Here is a 20,425-nt window from a genome sequence, read left to right on the forward strand (position 1 = left end):
TTACACTGTGGTTTTGATGACCTAGAAGCTTCTTGCAAGGCAGCAGTCACCATTTCTGTCCTTAGAAGACATGCATAGCTTATGTAACAACCCTTTCCAGACCATGTCAAATCTAAATTGTTGGATGCACCCTTGCACAAAGATAACTTATTTGGCACTAAGGCAGAAGATGTCTTAAAAAAGATGGAAGAAAAAGCTAAATCCATGCAGACAGTTAAGGATTTCTTACAGGTCCAGCCACCCAGGTGCATCAGGCATTGCTCCTTCAAGCACTGGTCCTTTCCTGCTCCCACCAGATCAGTTCAGCCCAGAGCCCGTGGAAGCAGACTACCCAGACAGCAGCCACAGGGCATGCAGAGATCAAAACAGAAGGATTTCCTCCACTTCAAAAAAAAAAAAAAGGGGGGGGGGGTTCTAAGCCACTCCCATGGTAAGAACTCACAATGACTCTCCTCCCCCACCACCTCCCTCTGCCCACCTTCAATTACCCCTAGGAGGAAAACTCTCCATCTGAAGTACTTAACTTCATTTTTGCAGCAACCTATGGGAATCTGATCCGACTTCGGATCCGAGCCGGTAGTTTTCAACAGCTTAGATCCGAGCTCCAAGCTCCTCCCCCTACCCATAATCCCCTGCCAACCCTGACTGTCCCCAGATCTAGTTTGCCGCAGTTTAACCAACAGCAGCTCTATCTTGAGTTCCAGGCGTTTAGAGGTTTTTGTGAGAAAAATGTAACTTTTTCTTTCTTTTTTCTACCCTACTTGGTTGTGAGTGCTTTCAGGTCCCTTTTTGTCTAAAATTCTCCCTAGCTTATCTTTATATTTTTTGTAATTAACCTCCGCCTTCCCTCTTGGTTCCGTTAGGGTTGTGTGTGCGTGTTTGGGGCCTAACGTGTGTCTGTCTTTCTCTAATTAAAATGTCTGAGGCCCCAAAGCCTAGTTTTTCTAAGTGCTCCGAGTGTGGCCATAAGCTGTCCCCAGCGGATGGCCACACTCTGTGCGTGCTGTGCCTTGGGGTTGAGCACCTCTCTTCTGGTTGTTCCATTTGTGCGGCGTTCAACCCCAGGGCACTTAAGGACCGGAGGTCTAAGCTGATTCTGGCCGGTCTTTTGCCCCCGGATTCGGCTTCTACCTCCAGTCCTTCTGTGGCTCCCGCTGCGGCGGCTGCCACTCCTGCTTCCCTCCCCCGGCAGGGACTCAACCTCCCGCCTTAGGCCCGGAGGAGAGGGAGGCTAGGAAAGAGAAAGAGGGAGAAGCAAGAAAGAGGGAGAAGCACCACAAGCGGCGGGCCGAGGCCTCTGCTTCAGCTCCCCCTGCTAAGCAGTCTTCTCCCTCCAGGACTTCTGGGTCGTCTCCTTCTCGGATCCGTCTCCTTGCTTTTCACTGGGTCCTGAGGAGGAGGAGGAGACCCGATCTCCCTCAAGGTCGAGGCAGCACTCCTGTCCCACCTCGGTGGCTTCGAGATCGACCCGAAGCCTCACGGATGCAGATTTGGACCGGATGATGAGAAGATTCCTCCAGGCCCAACTGCAGATGGGAGTGCTCCTGCCCCCCCCCCCCGGGGGGGAGCTCGACTCCCTTCTTTGCCCCGATAGCTCCTTCTCCGTCCCGCTTCCCGGGCTCGGAGTCTTCGGAGCCGGGCAGCCTTGGAGCTGGGGATGTGTCGGCGCCGATAGTCTCGGGTACTTTGGCGCCAACACTCCCCTCGAGTCTGTCGGGTCCATTTTCGTCGGATCCAAGCTCTCGGAGCCGAGGGCTGAGCTTTGGATCCAGGGGTATCAGTATGCCTTCGGCTCCATCCAGGTCAGAGCATGCTGGTCCCTCGGATCCGATCGCTTCGGCACCGGCCCCGATCCGTCCGTCGGATCCGAGTGAGGGTCTGCTTTCGGATCTTAGAGCAACTCTCTCTCGGCGTTCGACGTGGTGGAGAGGGCTCTGTCGAGAGATTCCAGGCCCCCAGCCCTTGCCACGGCTCCACCCTGCACTCCATCTCTGTTGTGCCCGACTTCCATCACCTGGCCCCAGGGACAGCCTGCTTTGACGTCCCAGGTCATTCCTTTGGAACAAGACGTTGCTGGTGTTACCTCCTCAGACAGCCCCCCCCCCGAGGAGGTTCCTCACAAGCAAATGTGCAAGAGGAGGCACCTGGACTCCCCCTAGTCCTTGACTGAGGACACGGATTTGGAGGAAGGGGAAGGCTCCCCAAGATCACCCCCTGAAAAGGTCTTTTTTGGTGACATCATGGAGATGCTCAGGATAAGGGGGTGGTGGTCTGCCCCAAAGCCTACCTCGGACGAATCCGTGTTCCTGGAGGCATTTGAAGCAGGCCCGTCTACCTCTTGGGTGTCCCCTCCGGCTGACCCCCTGGTAGATTTGATTACTACCAGGGCATGGAAGGAGCTGGAGACTGTGGAGCCAGTCCCCAAGCGCCCGGATAAAATTCTTAGCCCCCCCCCCCCCAAGTCCCATTGGAGTAAGGGTCCCCCTGTAGATGCCATGTTGGTGGCGGCGGCCACCAAGAGGGAACTAGCTCAGGAGAGTCCCTCGGTCCACCCCCCGAGCAAGGAGTCTCGGTCGATGGACCGTTTAGGGAAGCAGGTTTTTAGTTCGGCTACCTTCTCTGTGAGGTCGCTGAACTACATGTCACATGTTCTTCGACTGCAGCGGGACCTTATCAAAGAGTACGCTGCGTCACCCCCCACCCCGAGTCCATGTCGGCAGAGGACAAACAGTTGCACTCCACCCGGATGGCCACTCTCTGATCTATATCTAGCACCTCTATGCGGCTTCTGTCCCATGCCACGGAAGGAGCCGCTAGAGCCAGTGGAGCGGGCCTTGTCATGAGGCGTCAGGCCTGGCTCTGTCACTGTGATTTTGTGGAATCCTTCAAGGTGTCTTTCGCTAATGCCCCTTTCGATGGTTCTGCCCTTTCTGGCAAAACCGTTCGCAATACTTTGGTCCAGAGCGAGAAGGATGGGAAGACGTTGTCTGCCGTCGGAGTCCGCTTCTCTGCTCCCCAGAGGTCCTTCTCTAAGAGCCAAAAGGGACAGAAGAAGATGTGGTTCTGGAAGTCGCAACAGTCCCGTCCCGCTCTGGACTCACAGCCCTTCCGCGGCAGAGGAGGGCAGGGTGGACGCCGCCCTAGAGGCAGAGGGGGCCCGAGGAACTTTGGATCCAGAGAACATTTCTCGGACCAACCCACGCAACACCCCTGAGGGGTTGCCTGACTGCTCCACTCTGGAGGCAGTCGGGGGGCATTTCTCGAAGCACCTAGCAGCTTGGGAGTCCATCACGACAGACCGCTGGGTGCTTCGCATCATATCCAGAGGATATCAGATCCCCTTTTCGCTTTACCCACGCAGCCCCAGATACCTCCCCGATGTCCCACCCAATCAGAGGGAGGCCGCAGCATCGGAAATCCAACAGTTGCTGGAAAAAAGAGCCATCCAACACGTCCCCCCAGACCAGTGCGGGTCGGGTTTTTACTCCAGGTTCTTCTTGGTGCCAAAAAAGATGGGGGACTTGAGACCAATCCTCTACCTCTCCCCCCTGAACCTGTCAGTAAACAGAGAGAAGTTCCGCATGGTCACCCTTCAATCCATTCTCCCCCTCTTGCGGGAGAAAGACTGGATGTGCTCTATAGACCTCAAGGATGCGTACTACCACATTCTGCACCCAGAAAACTTGACCGGTATTGGAGTCCCTGGCTCACACAAATTTCTTTTCAAAAATCCTACTGCTGACCCTGAGGTAACTTCTTAAGGGCCTAAAGGAATAAAAGCAACCTTTGCTAGGAGTCCCACCTCCTCAGATAGGGATTCTCGAGCACTAGACAGATGGGGTAAAAAAGTTTACACCTCTTCTACTCTTATCAGAGCACCAAATTGCCAGTTCCGTATGCTAAAATTTCAGCAACATACCATGGAACTCCTCAAACAAAAAGTGTCTTCCTTTCCTGCTTGTGCATAATCTAAAGAGTTACAAGAGTTGATGCATTCTGCAAGCCAAGTAACTAAGCACACCTTACACTGTGGTTTTGATGACCTAGAAGCTTCTTGCAAGGCAGCAGTCACCATTTCTGTCCTTAGAAGACATGCATAGCTTATGGAACAGCCCTTGCCAGACCATGTCAAATCTAAATTGTTGGATGCACCCTTGCACAAAGATAACTTATTTGGCACTAAAGCAGATGTCGTCTTAAAAAAGATGGAAGAAAAAGCTAAATCCATGCAGACAGTTAAAGATTTCTTACAGGTCCAGCCACGCAGGTGCAGCAAGCATTGCTCCTTCAAGCACTGGTCCTTTCCTGCTCCCACCAGGTCAGTTCAGCCCAGAGCCCGTGGAAGCAGACTACCCAGACAGCAGCCACAGGGAATGCAGAGATCAAAACAGAAGGATTTTCTCCACTTCAAAAAAAAAAAAAAAGGGGGGGGGGGGGGAGTTCTAAGCCACCGCCATGGTAAGAACTCACAATGACTCTCCTCCCCCATCACCTTCCTCTGCCCACCTTCACTTACCCTTAGGAGGAAAACTCTCCTTTCACACAAGCATCTGGGCCATCATTACCAACAACCACTGGGTCCTCAACATAGTGTCCCAGAGATACAAATTTTCATTCCACACTGTTACAGCATTAAAAGGGTTCCCATGTCTTCCTCCAAACCAGTGGGCAGAGGTGCAAAAGCAAGTCCTTTCCCTGCTTTCTATGAGGACAATAGAGCATGTTCCTGCAGAACAGAAAGGCCAAAGTTTCTACTCCAGACTTTCTCTGGTACCTAGAAAAGAGGGCACCTGACGCCCCATCCTCGATCTATCCATTCTAAACACCTTCCTGGTGATACCAAAATTCAAAATGCTCACCCTCCAGCAACTACTACCCATGCTCTCCAAGGATGCTTGGCTAGCCACCCTATACCTAAGAGAGGCCTACCGCCACATTCCTGTCAGGGAATCGTGCAGGAAATACATACGTTTCAGGGCATGATCTCAGCACTTTCAATTCTCTGCACTTCCCTTTGTCTTATCTACTGCTCCCAGAGTTTTCATAAAATGCAGCCCGCAAGGCTCGGAGATTAACAGGAACCAAGGATATACTGCAGTTCTATTCTTTTATTGTAAAAACATACAACATCATAACGTATAACTTTACTGTACTATTATTAATAGTGTTAAAAATATTTTTAGATATTAGATATGAATTTATTAGTAACATAAATATTGTAAGCACAAACATTATTAGTTGGATGGATATAATAGTTATACAAGTATGTTATGATAATTCTTGTATTTTAAACAATGATGTTTTTATATTTTTCAACTTATAATTACATAGAGTAGGTGGATATCTATGTAGTAACATCCTATTTTATAAGAAGTGTTTTAGTATAATGATTAATTGTACATAATTGATTAATTGAAAGGAAAAGGCGGTTTTTAATGCTATTTAAAGGCAATGTGAAGTTGAGTCAGATGTTCTGATGAAATCTAGCTTATCTAGATGAAAGCGCTCAACCATCGGTTTTTCATCTCTGTTGTATGTTTTTACAATAAAAGAATAGAACTGCAGTATATCCTTGGTTCCTGTTAATCTCCGAGCCTTGCGGGCTGCATTAAGTGTGTTTCATCGTTGTTCTCAGGAATTTTTGTGTGCATTTAGTTTTCATAAAATGTCTGGCTCCGGCCATTGCCTTTTGCAGACAAAGGAATATCCAAATTTGCCCATAGTTAGATGACTGCCTAATTCAGGCAGACCGTCAGAAAAAGCTGCTCAAGCACCTGGCCTTTGTAAAGTCCCTATTGACCTCTCTAGGGTACACTATCAACAAAAAGAAATCCAAACTATTACCCACCCAAAGGATTATATTCCTGGGAGCAAGCCTGGACAGAGCATCCCAGATGGCATTCCTTACTCCAGAAAAGCAAACTTACCTGACAGCCTACTTCTCTCAACTAGCCACCAGACCCCAGTTATCAGCAAGGAAAATCCTGCAAGCTCTGGGGTTCATGGCATCTTGCATTGTACTCTTTCCATATGCCAGACTGCTTATGAGGAAACTTCAGTGGTACGTATGTCAACACTCTCAAGACCTGAAAACTGTTATACCCATGATACCTTGCCTCAGGAAAGATTTTCTTTATTGGGCAGCAGCATGCTCCCACAACAAGGGACTACCCTTTTCACTACCACCCCCCCGCTGCCCAGACCCTCACGCCTCAGACTGGGTGCATACATGGCCAATGGAGCCCACAGCAAGTCCATCTGCACATCAACCTAAAACAGGTGATGTTCTTTGTGTTTCACTGTTGCAGTCATCGCACTTGGGTTATCTGCCTGCAGGTAGCCCTCAGTCGTACCGAATACCAGAGTCTTGGGATGCTGTCGCCTCTTCGTCAGATCGTCAGGGGTATAAAACGTACAGCCAACGCCATTACATCAGCTTTTCTTGCCATGCGGGAGCCCGAAGCAGAAGCAGTTTGCAAGTACCGGTCAGCCGCTACCTGAAATTTTTGTTTTTCGAGTTTCAAACCTGAAGTCTTCTAAAGCTAAGTAACTCGTTGGGGATCCTTTTTTCTTGCTCTAACTGATGTCAGAAAAAGTTAACAATTGTCTTGCCTGTGGAAAGCAAATACCTCCCAGAGATTTTCATTCTTACTGCGTCACCTGTTTAGGCCCAGACCACGACGTTCCTCGCTGTCGGTTTTGTGCCTTGTTCAACGCCCGAACTATTCGTCGTCGGGCTGTCCTTGTTGCTAAAATCTTTCGCTCTCGTTCTCCGTATTCCAAAATGGCTTCGTTAAGCCTTCCGACTACCGATTTTTCAAAAAAACGTAAGGATAAAGACAGACACAGACCGCATATGTCCAAAACTGCCGACGACACTTCCATTAAGCTAGTCGCCAGTCTGCCGGTACTCAGTGAGATGTTTTCGCAGCCCCTGATACCCGCTTCTATAGATTCACAGGCTCTACTGAGACCCATTCAGAGTCTGGTGTGTTGTGAGATGCTTCTTCGACTATGGAACCTGCGGATGTCTCTACCTTGGATGGGTCCAGAGCCACTATGCAGGCAACGGCTTCTGAGGGTGTATTCAGGCCTTCCAGTGTTCATATTAAGCCGACTACTTCGTTTTTGACAAAAACTACCGTATTTCTCAGGCCCAGAGTTCGCACTACGCCTAGGAAACTGACCAAAGTGCATTGTCAAGCTCCCATGCCTCAGAAACAAATGCTTAGAATGGCTGAAGACCTTGTTACTTTAATTATGGGAAGCCAGCTTTTCCCCTCTAAAAAACAAAGAATTGATTTTTCCTTTTGATTCTACAGACTTGACCCATCTGATTACCATGACATACCCTTATCCACCTATGAGGATTCAGATGCAGAGTATTCCATTCCCTCTGCCTCCACTCCAGAGGACTTTTCTTTTGGTGAAACCTTGCATATACCCTAAGAGAGCATTTCCGATGGGAATGCCAGGAATACCCTTAGTCAAAAGAGAGACTCAGAGAATTTTTAGACTTGCCTCAGCACATTTCTCTAGCTATACCCCCTGTCCTGAATATTGTAGGTGATGTCTTCATGGAATCAAGTCTTACCCCTCATACTTTAACTCCAGCTCCTAGAAAGCCTGACAGGTACTACAGAGTACCTGACTCTCGCAAAGTTCTCTTTAAAAATCCTACTGTGGATCCAGAGACCATTTCCCAAGGACCTAAAGGTATTAAGGCTACTACAGCCAGAAACCTTACCCACTCGTACAGGGATTTGAGGGCTTTAGACAGATGGTGTAAGGGCTTTAAACTGCCAGTTTCACATGTTGAAGTACCAGCAGCATATTATGGAACTAATTAATCAAAAAAGTTGTTGATTCCTGATTGCGCAGAAAATAAAGATTTACAGGAGTTAATGCATTCTGCAAACCAAGTTGATAAACATACTTTGCAGTGTGGGGTGTTGATGCCTTAGAAGCATCTTGCAGGGCTGCTGTCACTGGGTCTGTTCTGAGAAGGCATGCTTGGCTGAAGGAACAAATCTTGCCAGACCATGTCAAAGCAAAATTACTAGATGCTCCTGTAAATCGAGAATGTTTGGCACAAAAGCAGAAGAAGTTCTTAAAAAGATGGAGGAAAAAGCTAAACCTATGCAAACTGTTAAAGATTTCTTACAGGTGCAGCCACCTAGATTCAGTAGGCATTGGCCTTTGAAAAACTGGTCCTTTCCAGTCCCTCCCAGGCTTTCTCAGTCCAAACCCAGGGGCAACAGACCACAAAGACTACAGTCTCAGGGTATGCACAGATCTAAACAATGGAGTGCTCCCACCTCAAAAACAGGGAGCGGTAAGTCACCCTCTTATGGAAAAAGTTCACAATGACTTCTCCTGCATCCTTCCCAGCATGCCCAAGTACTTGCACCCCTAGGAGGAAAACTCGCTCTGCATGCAAAAAACTGGGAGTATGTTACCCAGGACCAATGGGTCTTAAACATTGTATCCCATGGATACAGATTATACTTCCACTCACTGCCAACCCCAAGCGGATTGCCAGACCTTCCTTCAAACCAGAGGGCAGAGGCCCAAAAGCAGGTGCTTTCTCTTCTCAGTATCAGGGCTATTCAATCTGTTCCCTCAGAGCAAAGGGGGCAGGGTTTCTACTCCAGACTGTTCCTGGTGCCCAGAAAAGAGACCTCCTGGTGCCCTATTCTGGATCTGTCAATTCTCAACACCTTCCTGGTGGTACCAAAATTCAAAATGCTTACATTCAAGCATCTGCTTCCTATGCTAGCCAAGGACTCCTGGCTGGTCACCCTATACTTAAAAGAAGCTTATCTGCACATCCCCATCAGAGAATCTTGCAAGAAATGTCTACATTTCAGGGCAGGCACAATGTACTATCAGTTCTATGCACTTCCCTTTGGCTTATCTACTGCACCCAGGGTATTCACAAAGTGACTGGCACCAGCTATTGCATACTGCAGGCAGAGAAATATTCAAATTTACCCACACTCAGATGATTGCCTGATTCAGGTGGATAGTCAGGACTTGCTATTACAACACCTGGCATTCGTAAAGAAACTTCTAACCTCACTGGGGTACATAATCAACGAAAAGAAATCTCACCTAGTACCCTGCCAACAGATTGTGTTCCTGGGAGCAAGTTGAACACAACTTCCTAGATGGCATTCCTCACTCCGGAGAAACAAGTTTATTTGACAATCTACTTCAAACTATTGGCCACAAAACCCCAGCTATCTGCAAGGAAAATACTGCAAGCTCTGGGGTTCAGGGCCTCCTACATTGTACTAATTCCATATGCAAGACTGCATATGAGAAGACACCATAGGCCTTTTAGATACCAATGGAGTTAACATTCTCAGAACCTGGAAACAATGATTTCTATCATTCCTTGAGAGTTCCTTTGGTGGGCAGAGGCCTGCTACCACAACAAGGGACTCCATTTCACTCTACCCCCTACCGCCCAAACCCTAACAACAGACACATAAGACTGTGCATGGGGGGGGGGGTCACATGCAGGGCAGTACATTCAGGGCAAATGGAACCCGAGACAGATGCACCTGCATATCAATCATAAAGAAATGTTAGCTGTACAGAATGCTCTTGACAGCCTTCAAAGACCATATTCTTCCAGGACAACTATTGGTAAAGACAGACACCACCACAGTTATGTGGTACATAAGCAGGGGGGAGCCCATTCCTACCCTCTCTGCAGACTAGCCATGGCTCTGTGGAACACAGCCTTGAGCTACCAAGTACACCTGCAAGCACAATTCCTGCCAGGCAAACTAAATTCACTGGCAGGCGACTTGAGCAGAAATCTTATGGACCCACATGAATGGAAACTAGAACCCAAAATATTCAACCTCTTGATGAACAAATGGGGGAATCCAGAGGTAGACCTGTTTGCTTCCCCTCAGAACTATCAGTTGAACAAATTCTGCACAAGAACTCCCCACAGTCAAGCTTGGAAAGTGGATGCCCTGTCCTTTACCTGGGAAAGTCTCTCGGTTTATGCTTTTCCCCCACTGCCTCTCCTCTCCTCTCGAAGGTTCTACTAAAGATCAAACGGGGCAAGCCAAGGACAATACTGATTGCACCAGACTGGCCACGCCAGCACTTTTACCTCCTCTTGCGCAGTATGACACGCCTACAACCATGCCACCTGCCTCAGACCCCATGTTCATCGTGCATACAGCTGCAGTCATAACAGAAGGGTTCTCCTGCCATCAGGCGGGTCCTCAGTTGGCCGAATTCCAAAGTCTAGGTCCGGCGTCGGTTGTCGTCGCCCCCTCCCTGACGTCAGAGCGACAGGGGTATAAAGGAACCAGCCGATGCCATTTTCTCCAGTCTTTCTTGCCACGCGGTGCCCGAAGCAGAAGCAGTTCGCAAGTGCCGGTCGGCCAGCTCCTGAGATTACGAAAATTTGGAAACCGAAGTCTTCTTAAAAGCTAAGTACCCGTTGAAACTTTTCTTGCCTCAGACCGATGTCAGACAAAGTTAATAATTGTATTTCTTGTGGGAAGCAAATACCGCATAAGGATTTCCATTCCCTCTGTATTCCTTGTTTAGGCCCAGACCACGACGTCTCGGTCTGTCGCTTTTGTGCTACATTCAACAAACGCACTATTAAGCGTCGGGTGGAGTTCGCCCAGCATTATTTTGGGAAAGCATTTAACTATACTATGTCGCCGGATACTCCTACTCCGGTTTTGTCTAAAAAACGCAAAGACAAGGACCGACACTCGAGGTCCACGGCCTCTACCGACACCACGCCAAAGCCGACTACACGTGGTCCGGTTCTCAGCGAGGTGCCTACGCAACCCCTGATTACTGACGACACATCTTTGACGGTGTCTCCTGTACCCGAGGTCGCAGGCTTCTCGGCCCACACCCCGACTACGGATACCGAAGCCACTCTTGGCGTTGAAACACAGAATGTTGTCAGGTCCACCTCCACTCAAGGTGTCTTCAGACCTTCCTCTTCTTTCTCCATCAAGGCTTTCACCAAGTCTAAAGCAACCATGCACTCTAAGAGACCAGCTACACAGGGCCCATCTCCAGGCCCCATGCCTAAGAAACAGATGCTTAAAATGGCTGAGGATTTAATTATTCTAATCAGAGGTTCTCAGCCCCCACCGGACAAAAGGCCCAGAGTGGAGGAAGATTCCCCCTCCTCTGATCAGGGCTCCATTATTTCAGAACACTCTGATGATCAGGAACAGTCTTACTCCCTTTTTGAAGACTCTGATGCGGAGGAGTCCATCCCTTCTGTATCCCCCCCTGAGGATTACTCATTTGGGGAAACTTTGCATACATTAAGGGAACACTTCCACTGGGAAGGCCAGGATTATTCAGATTCCAAGAAAAGGCTCAGGGAATTTCTCTTGTTACCCCAGCACAGGCCTCTGGCTATACCTCCTGTCTTGGACATCCTAGATGATGTTTACTCGGAGGCCTGCCTTAATCCGGACTCTCTACCTCCAGCTCCAGTTAAGCCTGACAGGTACTACAGGGTTCCTGACTCACACCAATTTCTATACAAAAGCCATGCTGCTGACCTAGAAACCATCTCACAGGGCCCCAAGGGAGTTAAGGCCTCCATTGCCAAAAATCCATTGCCTTCCGAGAGAGATTCCAGATCCCTAGAAAGGTGGGGAAAAAAGGTATATACCTCGGCTACCTTATCCATGAGGGCCTTAAACTGTCAGTTTCATATGCTAAAATACCAACAGTTTTTGTTATCACAATTGAAAAGTAAAATGTCACAACCTGAACAACCAGACTTGAAGGAGTTGCAGGACTTGATGCGTAGTGCAGAACAAGTGGGTAAGCATACCTTGCAATGTGGCTTTGATGCTCTAGAGGCCTCATGTAGAGCTGCTGTTACAGGCTCAGTCATACGTAGGCATGCCTGGCTCAAGGAACAAGCCCTGCCTGATCATGTCAAAGCTAAATTACTAGACGCCCCTCTTCAAAAGGATGTACTATTTGGTGCTAATGCTGAGGAAGTATTACGGAAAATGGAGGAAAAGGCTAAATCAATGCAAACTGTGAAAGAATTTCTACAGGTTCAACCCCCACGTTTTAGTAGAAATTGGCCTTCCAAAAACTGGTCCTTTCCTGCCACAGACAGACCCCAAAGAGGCAGATACAGGCGCCCGAGGGGCAGAGGACAATCACAAGGATCGTATAGAGGCAGACAATGGCAAGCTCCTACACAAAGAGGTGGTGAGGACAACTCGCAATCTTTCAGAAAGCAAACCCAATGACTTTCCCCTTTGCATGCCAACCAAGTCTCAAATGGCAGCCACCTTAGGAGGAAAGCTGGCATTATTCTCAAAAAATTGGCATGTTGTCACAAAGGACAAATGGATCCTGGACATTATAAACAGAGGCTACAAATACCATTTTCACACCCTTCCAAAAATGAGAGGCATGCCAAACCTGCCACACAATCAAAGGGCAGAGGCACAAAGGCAAATTTCAGATCTCATAAACATGAAAGCTATTCAAGAGGTACCTACACACGAACAAGGTCAAGGTTTTTATTCCAGGCTATTTCTGGTACCAAGGAAGGGAAAAGATTGGAGACCTATTTTGGATCTATCCATCCTAAACACATTTCTACTCGTACCAAAATTCAAGATGCTCACTCTACAGCAACTTCTTCCCATGCTGGGCAAGGAGTCTTGGCTGGTAACATTGGACCTCAAGGAGGCATACCTGCATGTCCCAATCAGACAAAATTGCAGAAGGTACCTCAGATTTCTTGCAGGTTCAACCCATTATCAATTCTTTGCATTGCCCTTTGGCTTATCTACTGCGCCCAGAGTATTCACGAAATGCCTGGCATCAGTAATTGCCTACTGCAGACTTCAAGGGATACAAATATACCCCTATTTGGACGACTGCCTGATCCAAGCGGACAGCAAGCACATTCTTCTGAAACATCTGGCTTATGTAATAATGTTATTGAACTCTCTGGGATACACAGTCAACAAAAAGAAATCAAGGCTAATACCCTCTCGGAAGATAATTTTCCTGGGTGCCAATTTGGACACAAACACCCAGATGGCCTACCTCACGCCAGAGAAGCAGGGGCAACTAATTCAATACTTCAGAACACTAGCAAATTGCACCAGGCTGACTGCAAGGAAAATCCTGCAGGCTCTGGGATTCATGGCATCTTGCATCTTACTAATCCCATGTGCAAAGCTGCATATGAGAAAACTACAATGGTACCTGAAAAACATATGGTCTCAACACAGCCACAGTTTGGAAACAATAATACCAGTAATTCCATGTCTGCAAAAGGAATTTCTGTGGTGGGCTCAAGCATGTCAAACAAACACAGGTCTTCCATTCAGTAAGCCTCAAGCAAATCATCACAACAGACGCCTCGGACTACGCCTGGGGGGTGCACATGACAGACCGGTGCATTTAGGGCAAATGGTCCCAAAAAGAAAAGCACCTTCACATCAATCAAAAAGAAATGCTAGCAGTAATAAATGCTATTATAGCTTTTAAGGACCTTCTACAACCAGGTCAACTATTGATAAGAACGGACAACACCACAGTTATGTGGTACATAAACAAACAGGGAGGAACACATTCTTACCCCCTATGCAGACTGGCCATGTCACTTTGGGACATGGCCATGGACTTACAAATGGAAGTACAAGCACAGTACTTGCCAGGCAAGGAAAACACGCTGGCAGACAACCTAAGCAGGAATATGACAGATCCACACGAATGGAAATTGCATCCAAAAGTTTTTACAGAAATAATCCAGGAATGGGGAAGGCCAGACATAGATCTCTTTGCCTCCCACAAGAATCATCAATTGACAAAATTCTGCTCAAGGATCTTCCATCCAAAGGCCTGGAGAGTGGACACTCTTTCCTTCAGTTGGACATCAATGACAGTTTATGCCTTCCCTCCTCTTCCTCTGCTGCCCAAAGTTCTATTAAAGACCAAAGCAGACAGACCAAAGATGATCCTCATTGCTCCGGACTGGCCAAGGCAACACTGGTACCCACTCCTGAGGAGCCTGACGCATTCCCCACCATGGACCCTGCCTCTAATGCCTCTTCTTCTGACTCAGCACAGTTTCAAAACTCTTCACAGTCAGCTAAAAACACTCAATCTAGCCGCATGGAAGATTCCTTAGCATCACAACAGGCCCTACTCTCCAAGGAGGTGCAGGATGTCATTTTGGAGGCCAGAAGGCCATCAACTAGCAAAGCTTACTCCGCAAAATGGAAATGTTTTTGTGTCTGGAATGAGAAAAAGGGCCAGGATCCTGGAAAACTGAATTTACCTCAAATACTACAATATTTGGCTGAACTGCTAAGCAGTGGACTTTTTCTCCTCCATCAAAATCCATGCATCAGCCATTTCTGCAGAATACACCACTGATCCACCTTTATTCTCTCACCCTCTCCTAAGGCAGTTCCTCAGAGGGGCTAAGAATTTAAGGCCTCCAAGGAAACAACCAATACCTGCTTGGGATCTTAATTTCATTCTGGAAAAACTGACCTTGCCTCCCTTTGAGCCAGCTGCCTCATCAGATCTGCAATATTTGTCCTGGAAAACAGCTTTCCTTCTGGCTATCACCTCAGCTCGTAGAGTTTCAGAACTACAGGCTCTCATGGCCGTCCAACCTTTTATCATCTTCCATCAGGACAGAGTTTCCTTACGAACCAACCCGTCCTTTATGCCTAAAGTGGTATCCAGGGTAGCTTTAAATCAGGCCATACATTTACCTACTTTTTATCCTAATCCTCAAAACAAAGGGGAGAGATTACTACATTCCTTGGACATCCACGGACAACTGCGTTATTATTTGGACAGAGCAAAGCCTTTCAGAAAAACAGAACAGCTCTTTGTGGCCTATGCGGTAGGAGCTCAAGGGAAGCCAATTTCCAAACAGACAATCTCAAAATGGATAGCCCACTGCATACGCTTTTGCTATTCCTTTCATGGCAAAACTGTTCCTACAGGCATTAGAACTCATTCCACCAGGGCCACAGCCACCTCTGCAGCATTCCTCAGAGGAGTTCCTACCAAGGATATTTTGGAAGCAGCCACTTGGAGTTCTGTGCATACCTTCTCCAAGCGCACTACAACCTACCATTATACTCCAAATCTAGAGCAGGCTTTGCCACTGCAGTCTTGCAGGGCATTTTGACTCCTCCTAGTTCCACCTAGTGCCTACCACCCCTTTCTTAGCTTTGGGATTCTACCCATCTGTTATGACTGCAGCTGTATGCACGATGGACATAGTACAGTTTTGTACCTACCATAAATGTAGATGTTCGAGTGCTAATACAGCTGCAGTCCAGGTTTCCCTCCCTCCTTCCCCTCTTGGGACAGGCCTATAGGCTAACGCATCCTCTTACAACCTGATTGGGGTGTTCTTTTATGATGTATTTGCTTGCAACTACTGTATTTGGATTATATTGCACTGCATTATCACACAAATTTATGTATTGCCTTCCTTCTGGGGGCACCTGACATCTGGGGCAAGAAAAACTGAAGAAAATGGCGTCGGCTGGTTCCTTTATACCCCTGTCGCTCTGACGTCAAGGAGGGGGAGACGACAACTGACGCCGGACCTAGACTTTGGAATTCGGCCGACCAAGGACCCGCCTGACAGCAGGAGAACCCTTCTGTTATGACTGCAGCTGTATTAGCACTCGAACATCTACATTTATGGTAGGTACAAAACTGTACTTTCCCTGCTGTCCTAGCAGGCGGGCCAGATTCTGCAGCCTCAGCTTCAAACCCTGAACCTTGCAGCCTGGCTAATTCCTTGAGCTCTACTCCAACATCCCTCAGTAAGCAGGTGCTGGATGTCATTCTGGAGGCAAGGCGGCTTTGTACTAGAAAATCCTATGCTGAAAAGTAGAAAAGATACTGTTCCTGGAGCCAGGCTTCTCAGCTATGTCAATATTGTAATGTTTGCACAGTCCCCAGTGCAACAGTTTTGTCACATTATTGTGCCTTTCATTATACAGACCCCCTAGCCATTAGTGTATCACTCCCAACAACAAGATGTACGACTGTTGTCTTCCAGTTCTGTTGTACCGAACCTGCATTTGCCTGTTTCTCCCCCATGCTCAGTGGATGTTGTAAACCAATGTGTACATAGTCCACTATCCTGGGCTGCTAATGTTTAACCTAAATTAAACTCTCCTTAACCATTCCTGCATCAAATCCTGATTGACATGAGGCTGTTCAGGGGTTTTCTGTACTTGCATCTATATTTGTGCCTTTTTCACATTTCTTGCTTTCTCATCTGAACCTGCTCTTTGTATTCTTTCATTTGTTTTAGGCACATTCAGTTGCTGTTTTTTTTTTTTTTGTTAACTTTTTGTTTAGTTTCCATTCCTACTTCACATTGATATGCTTCTGCTAAGCAGGAAAGTCATCTTCGACTTGTTCTCTTCATGTTTCAGATCTTTAACTATGTTCTAATGAGGTCAGCAGGTACGTATGCATTCCTATGACTGAGATCTATACATGTAATTAATTTTGAGGAGGCCAATACCTTCTTCAGAATGAGGAATATATAGTTTTGCTATACACTGATTTTTGTATATCATTTGATGAGCATGAAGCATTTTTCTTGTCTTCCTGTCCAACTGATACGTTTTGGGGCCAGTCATCCCAAAACGGTAAGTTAGAACATGAAGAACAAATTGGTTTATAGGTTGAACTTTGTTCCTAAATGTCGGGTCTGTTTTCATTCTTAATTTTAGTCTTCTAAAATATTCTTTACTGAGTTTTGTTCACATTTGTTCATGTTTAATGTCGATTCTTCATTAATTCCCAAATCTTTATACACTCGTCTGCTCAAGTTCCTTTGTATCACGATGTTCTTCGTGTTTCGCTGTTGCAGTCATCACCTGTGGGTTATCCCTGCTGTGATAGCCCTCGGCCGGCCTGAGTACAAAAGTCAGTGTTTTTCTGCGTCAGCTGCCGTCAGGACATCAGTGCTATAAAGGAAGGCAGCCGACATCATTACATGAGTCTTTCTTGCTGTGGAGTTCATAGCATAAGCAGTTTGCAAGTGTGTCGGTCAGTTGCTACCAGAGTTTGAATTATAGCTGAAAATGTCTAAAGCTAAGTACCCTGTTGGGGATCCTTTTTTCTTGCACTAACTGATGTCCGAAAAAGTTAACAATTGTCTCGCCTGTGGAAAGCAAGTACCACACCGAGATTTCCATTCATACTGTCACTTGTTTAGGCCCACTCCACGATGTCCCCCATTGCCAGTTCTGTGCCCTCTTTAATGCGAGAACCATTCATTGTAGAGCTCTTATTGTAGCCGAAATAGCGTCTGTCAGCAAACATTCCCTAGACATTCTGAAAAACGTAAGGATAAAGATAGAGATAGACCAACCAAGGCTAAGCTGTCCGACGACTCTACCGCTAAGCAGGTAGTCAGTTCTCCAGAATTCAGTGAGGCGCCTTTGCAGCCCCCCTGATGCCCAATTCAGTATCTTCTCAGGTCTTTACAGAGACCCTTTCGGAGTACGGTATGCCGCAGAAGTCATCTTAGTCTTCCGAGCCTTTGGTTGTCTCTGCCTCGGTTGGGTACGGAGCCTTGACGCAGGCACTGGCTTCCGAGGAGGTCTTTCGCACTACCAAATCTTAACAAAAAAACGTCTTCTCCTCCTACTGCTGTTTCTGTCAGACCGATTGATACTCTTAGGCCTAGAGGCAAGGCCACTCCTAGGAAAACTACCTCTAGCCACCATTTTACTCCTACTCCACCACCCCAAGCTCAAATGCTTAAAATGGCGGAGGATGTTGTCACCCTTATCAGGCGTAGTCAGGCCACAACTTCTAAAAGGGAGAAAGACCTTTCTCCTGAAATACTGACAGAACAGCATTCTGAGGAGTCTGATTATTCAGTTTTTGAAGAACAACTGCCTCTGACTGCTTATGAGGCTTCAGATACAGAGGAATCCTTTCATTCTGTCTCCCCACCAGAGGATCCTTCCTTTGGGGAAGCCCTTCACACCCTCAGGGAGCATTTCTACTGGGAATCCCAGGACTTACCTCAGTCTAAGAAAAGACTAAGAGAGTTTCTAGACCTGCCCAGCAGAGACCCTTGGCCATACCTCCTATCTTAAAGGTGGTTGATGATGTCTTTCATGAATCCAGCTTAACTCCTGACACCCTCCCAACTGCTCCCAGAAAACCTAACTGGTATTACAGAGTACCAGATTCTGACAAATACCTGTACAGAAATCCTGCTGCAGACCTGGAGGTCATTACACAGGGACCTAAAGGAGCTAAGGCTAGTTCTAAAAAGAACCCTATTCCTTCCGACAAAGATGCCAGAGCTCTGGACAGATGGGGTAAAAAAAGTATGCACCTCTGCAGCCTTAGCTATCAGAGCACTCAACTGTCAGGTTTCACATGTTAAAATTTCAACAGCACACTTTGGAACTGTTAAAACAAAAGATTTCTACCTTTCCCAACTGTGCCAAATCAAAAGAGTTAGCAGATTTACTGCACTGTACTTGTCAAGTGGCTGAACACTCTTTTTACACTTTGGTTATGATGCCCTAGAAGCCGCAAGCAGGGCAGCAGTGTCAGGATCTGTCATTAGGAGACATGCATGGTTGAAGGAATAACCTCTCCCTGATCATGTCAAATCTAAGTTATTTGATGCACCTTTGGATAAGGACTGCTTGTTTGGAATAAAAGCAGAAGAGATGCTTAAAAAGATGGAAGACAAAGCAAAATCTATGCAGACAGTAAACGATTTCCTTCAGGTACAACCTCCTAGGTTCAGCAGGAATTTTCCCTCAAAACTACTGGTCCTTTCCTACACCTAGCAGACTGAGGCAAGGTAAGCCCCGCACGGGCAGACCACCCAGATTCCTATCCCAAGATCACCAGAGAACCAGACGGTGGACTATTTCCACTCCAAAGGCAAGGAGTTCTAAGCCATTCCTGTAGGGTACAAACCCTCAATGACCCCCTGACCTCTTTTCACTCACCAAATACTTGGAGGGAAGCTGTCCCTTTACTTGGAAAATTGGCTTTCTGCAACTGAGGACCATTGGGTCTTAAAGATCATTTTTCAGGGATACAAATTCTCATTCTACTAACTACCTATTCCAAGAGGGTACCCTTAACTCAAAACCAATGGGCAGAGGCATTGAAATAAGTCCAAGCTCTCCTATCCCAAGGGACAGTAAAACCTGTCCCCTCAGATCAAACAGGCAAAGGCTTTTATTCCAGACTATTCCTTATTCCCAGGATAGAGGGCACTTGGCTCCCCACCCTGGATCTACCCATTCGGAACACCTTCCGGTGGTCCTCAAATCCTAAATGCTAACTTTGCAGCAGCTACTGCCTATGCTGACAAAAAATGCATGGTTAGTTACCCTACATCTAGAAGATACCCATCTCCACATCCCCATAAGGGAATCCTGCAGGAAATTCCTTCGCTTCAGAGCAGGCTCACAACTCTTTAAGTTCTGTGCGCTACCCTTTGCCTTATTTGCTGCACCCATGGTATTTACCAAATGCTTAGCCCGGCCATAGCCTTGGGCAGACGGAAAAATATGCACATTTACCCTTTTCTGGATGACTGCCTTATTCGTGCAGATAGCAAAAAAGAACTCTTTAAGAACCTCCTCTTTGTCAAAACCCGTCTTAACCACCTTAGGGTGCACCATCAACTAGAAGAAATCAAGGCAAACACCCTCCAGGAAGGTCATTTTCTTGGGAGCACTGCTGGACACAGCATCCAAAATGGCTTGCCTATCCCCAGAAAAGCAGAGCTTCCTGCAGCTGTATTCACCCAGCTGGCTTCCAGAAGTCACCACATTGTGAGGAAGTTCCTGCAAGCTTTGGGGTACATGTCCTCTTGCATCCTTCCCATTCCTCTGGCCAGGCTTCACATGAGAAAAATTCAGTGATACCTAAAGAAGCTTTGGTGTCAGCGCACTCAACCTCCAGAGACCTCTCTACCTCTGATACCTTGTATAAGGACAGAGTGTTTCTCTGATGGGCAGGGGCTTGTGCCCAGAACAAGCATCTTTCCTTCAATTTCCACCCAACCGGGCAGACCATTACCACCGATGCCTCAGACATAGCTTGGGGTGCTCATCTAGAAGGCAGGTACATCTAGGTTTTTGAGATGCCCAGCACCTTCCCTTACACATCAACCAGAAGAAAATGACGGCAGTAGAAAGGCTGTGGCATTCTTCAAACCCCATCTCAAGCCAGGGGTTCTCCTTATCAAATGTGGTGCATTTAAAGACTGGGCAGGACCCCCTTTTACCCTCTGTGCAGGCTAGCCATGAGCCTGTGGCAAACCGCTTTTTCCATGGGACTACACCTGATAGCCCAACTCCTACCAGTGATTAACAACACCCTGGCAGAC

General features: G+C 47.2%; 1 protein-coding gene across 1 annotated transcript in view; it reads left to right on the plus strand.

Moving 5' to 3' along the window:
* Nucleotides 1-20,425, plus strand: part of CTR9 (CTR9 homolog, Paf1/RNA polymerase II complex component) — a 1,518,941-nt gene that overhangs the window by 530,718 nt on the left and 967,798 nt on the right. The window lies entirely within an intron of this gene.

This window comes from Protopterus annectens, chromosome 17.part0 (assembly GCF_019279795.1).
Source record: "Protopterus annectens isolate FY-2018-M chromosome 17.part0, PAN1.0, whole genome shotgun sequence".
Lineage (NCBI taxonomy): Eukaryota > Metazoa > Chordata > Ceratodontiformes > Protopteridae > Protopterus > Protopterus annectens.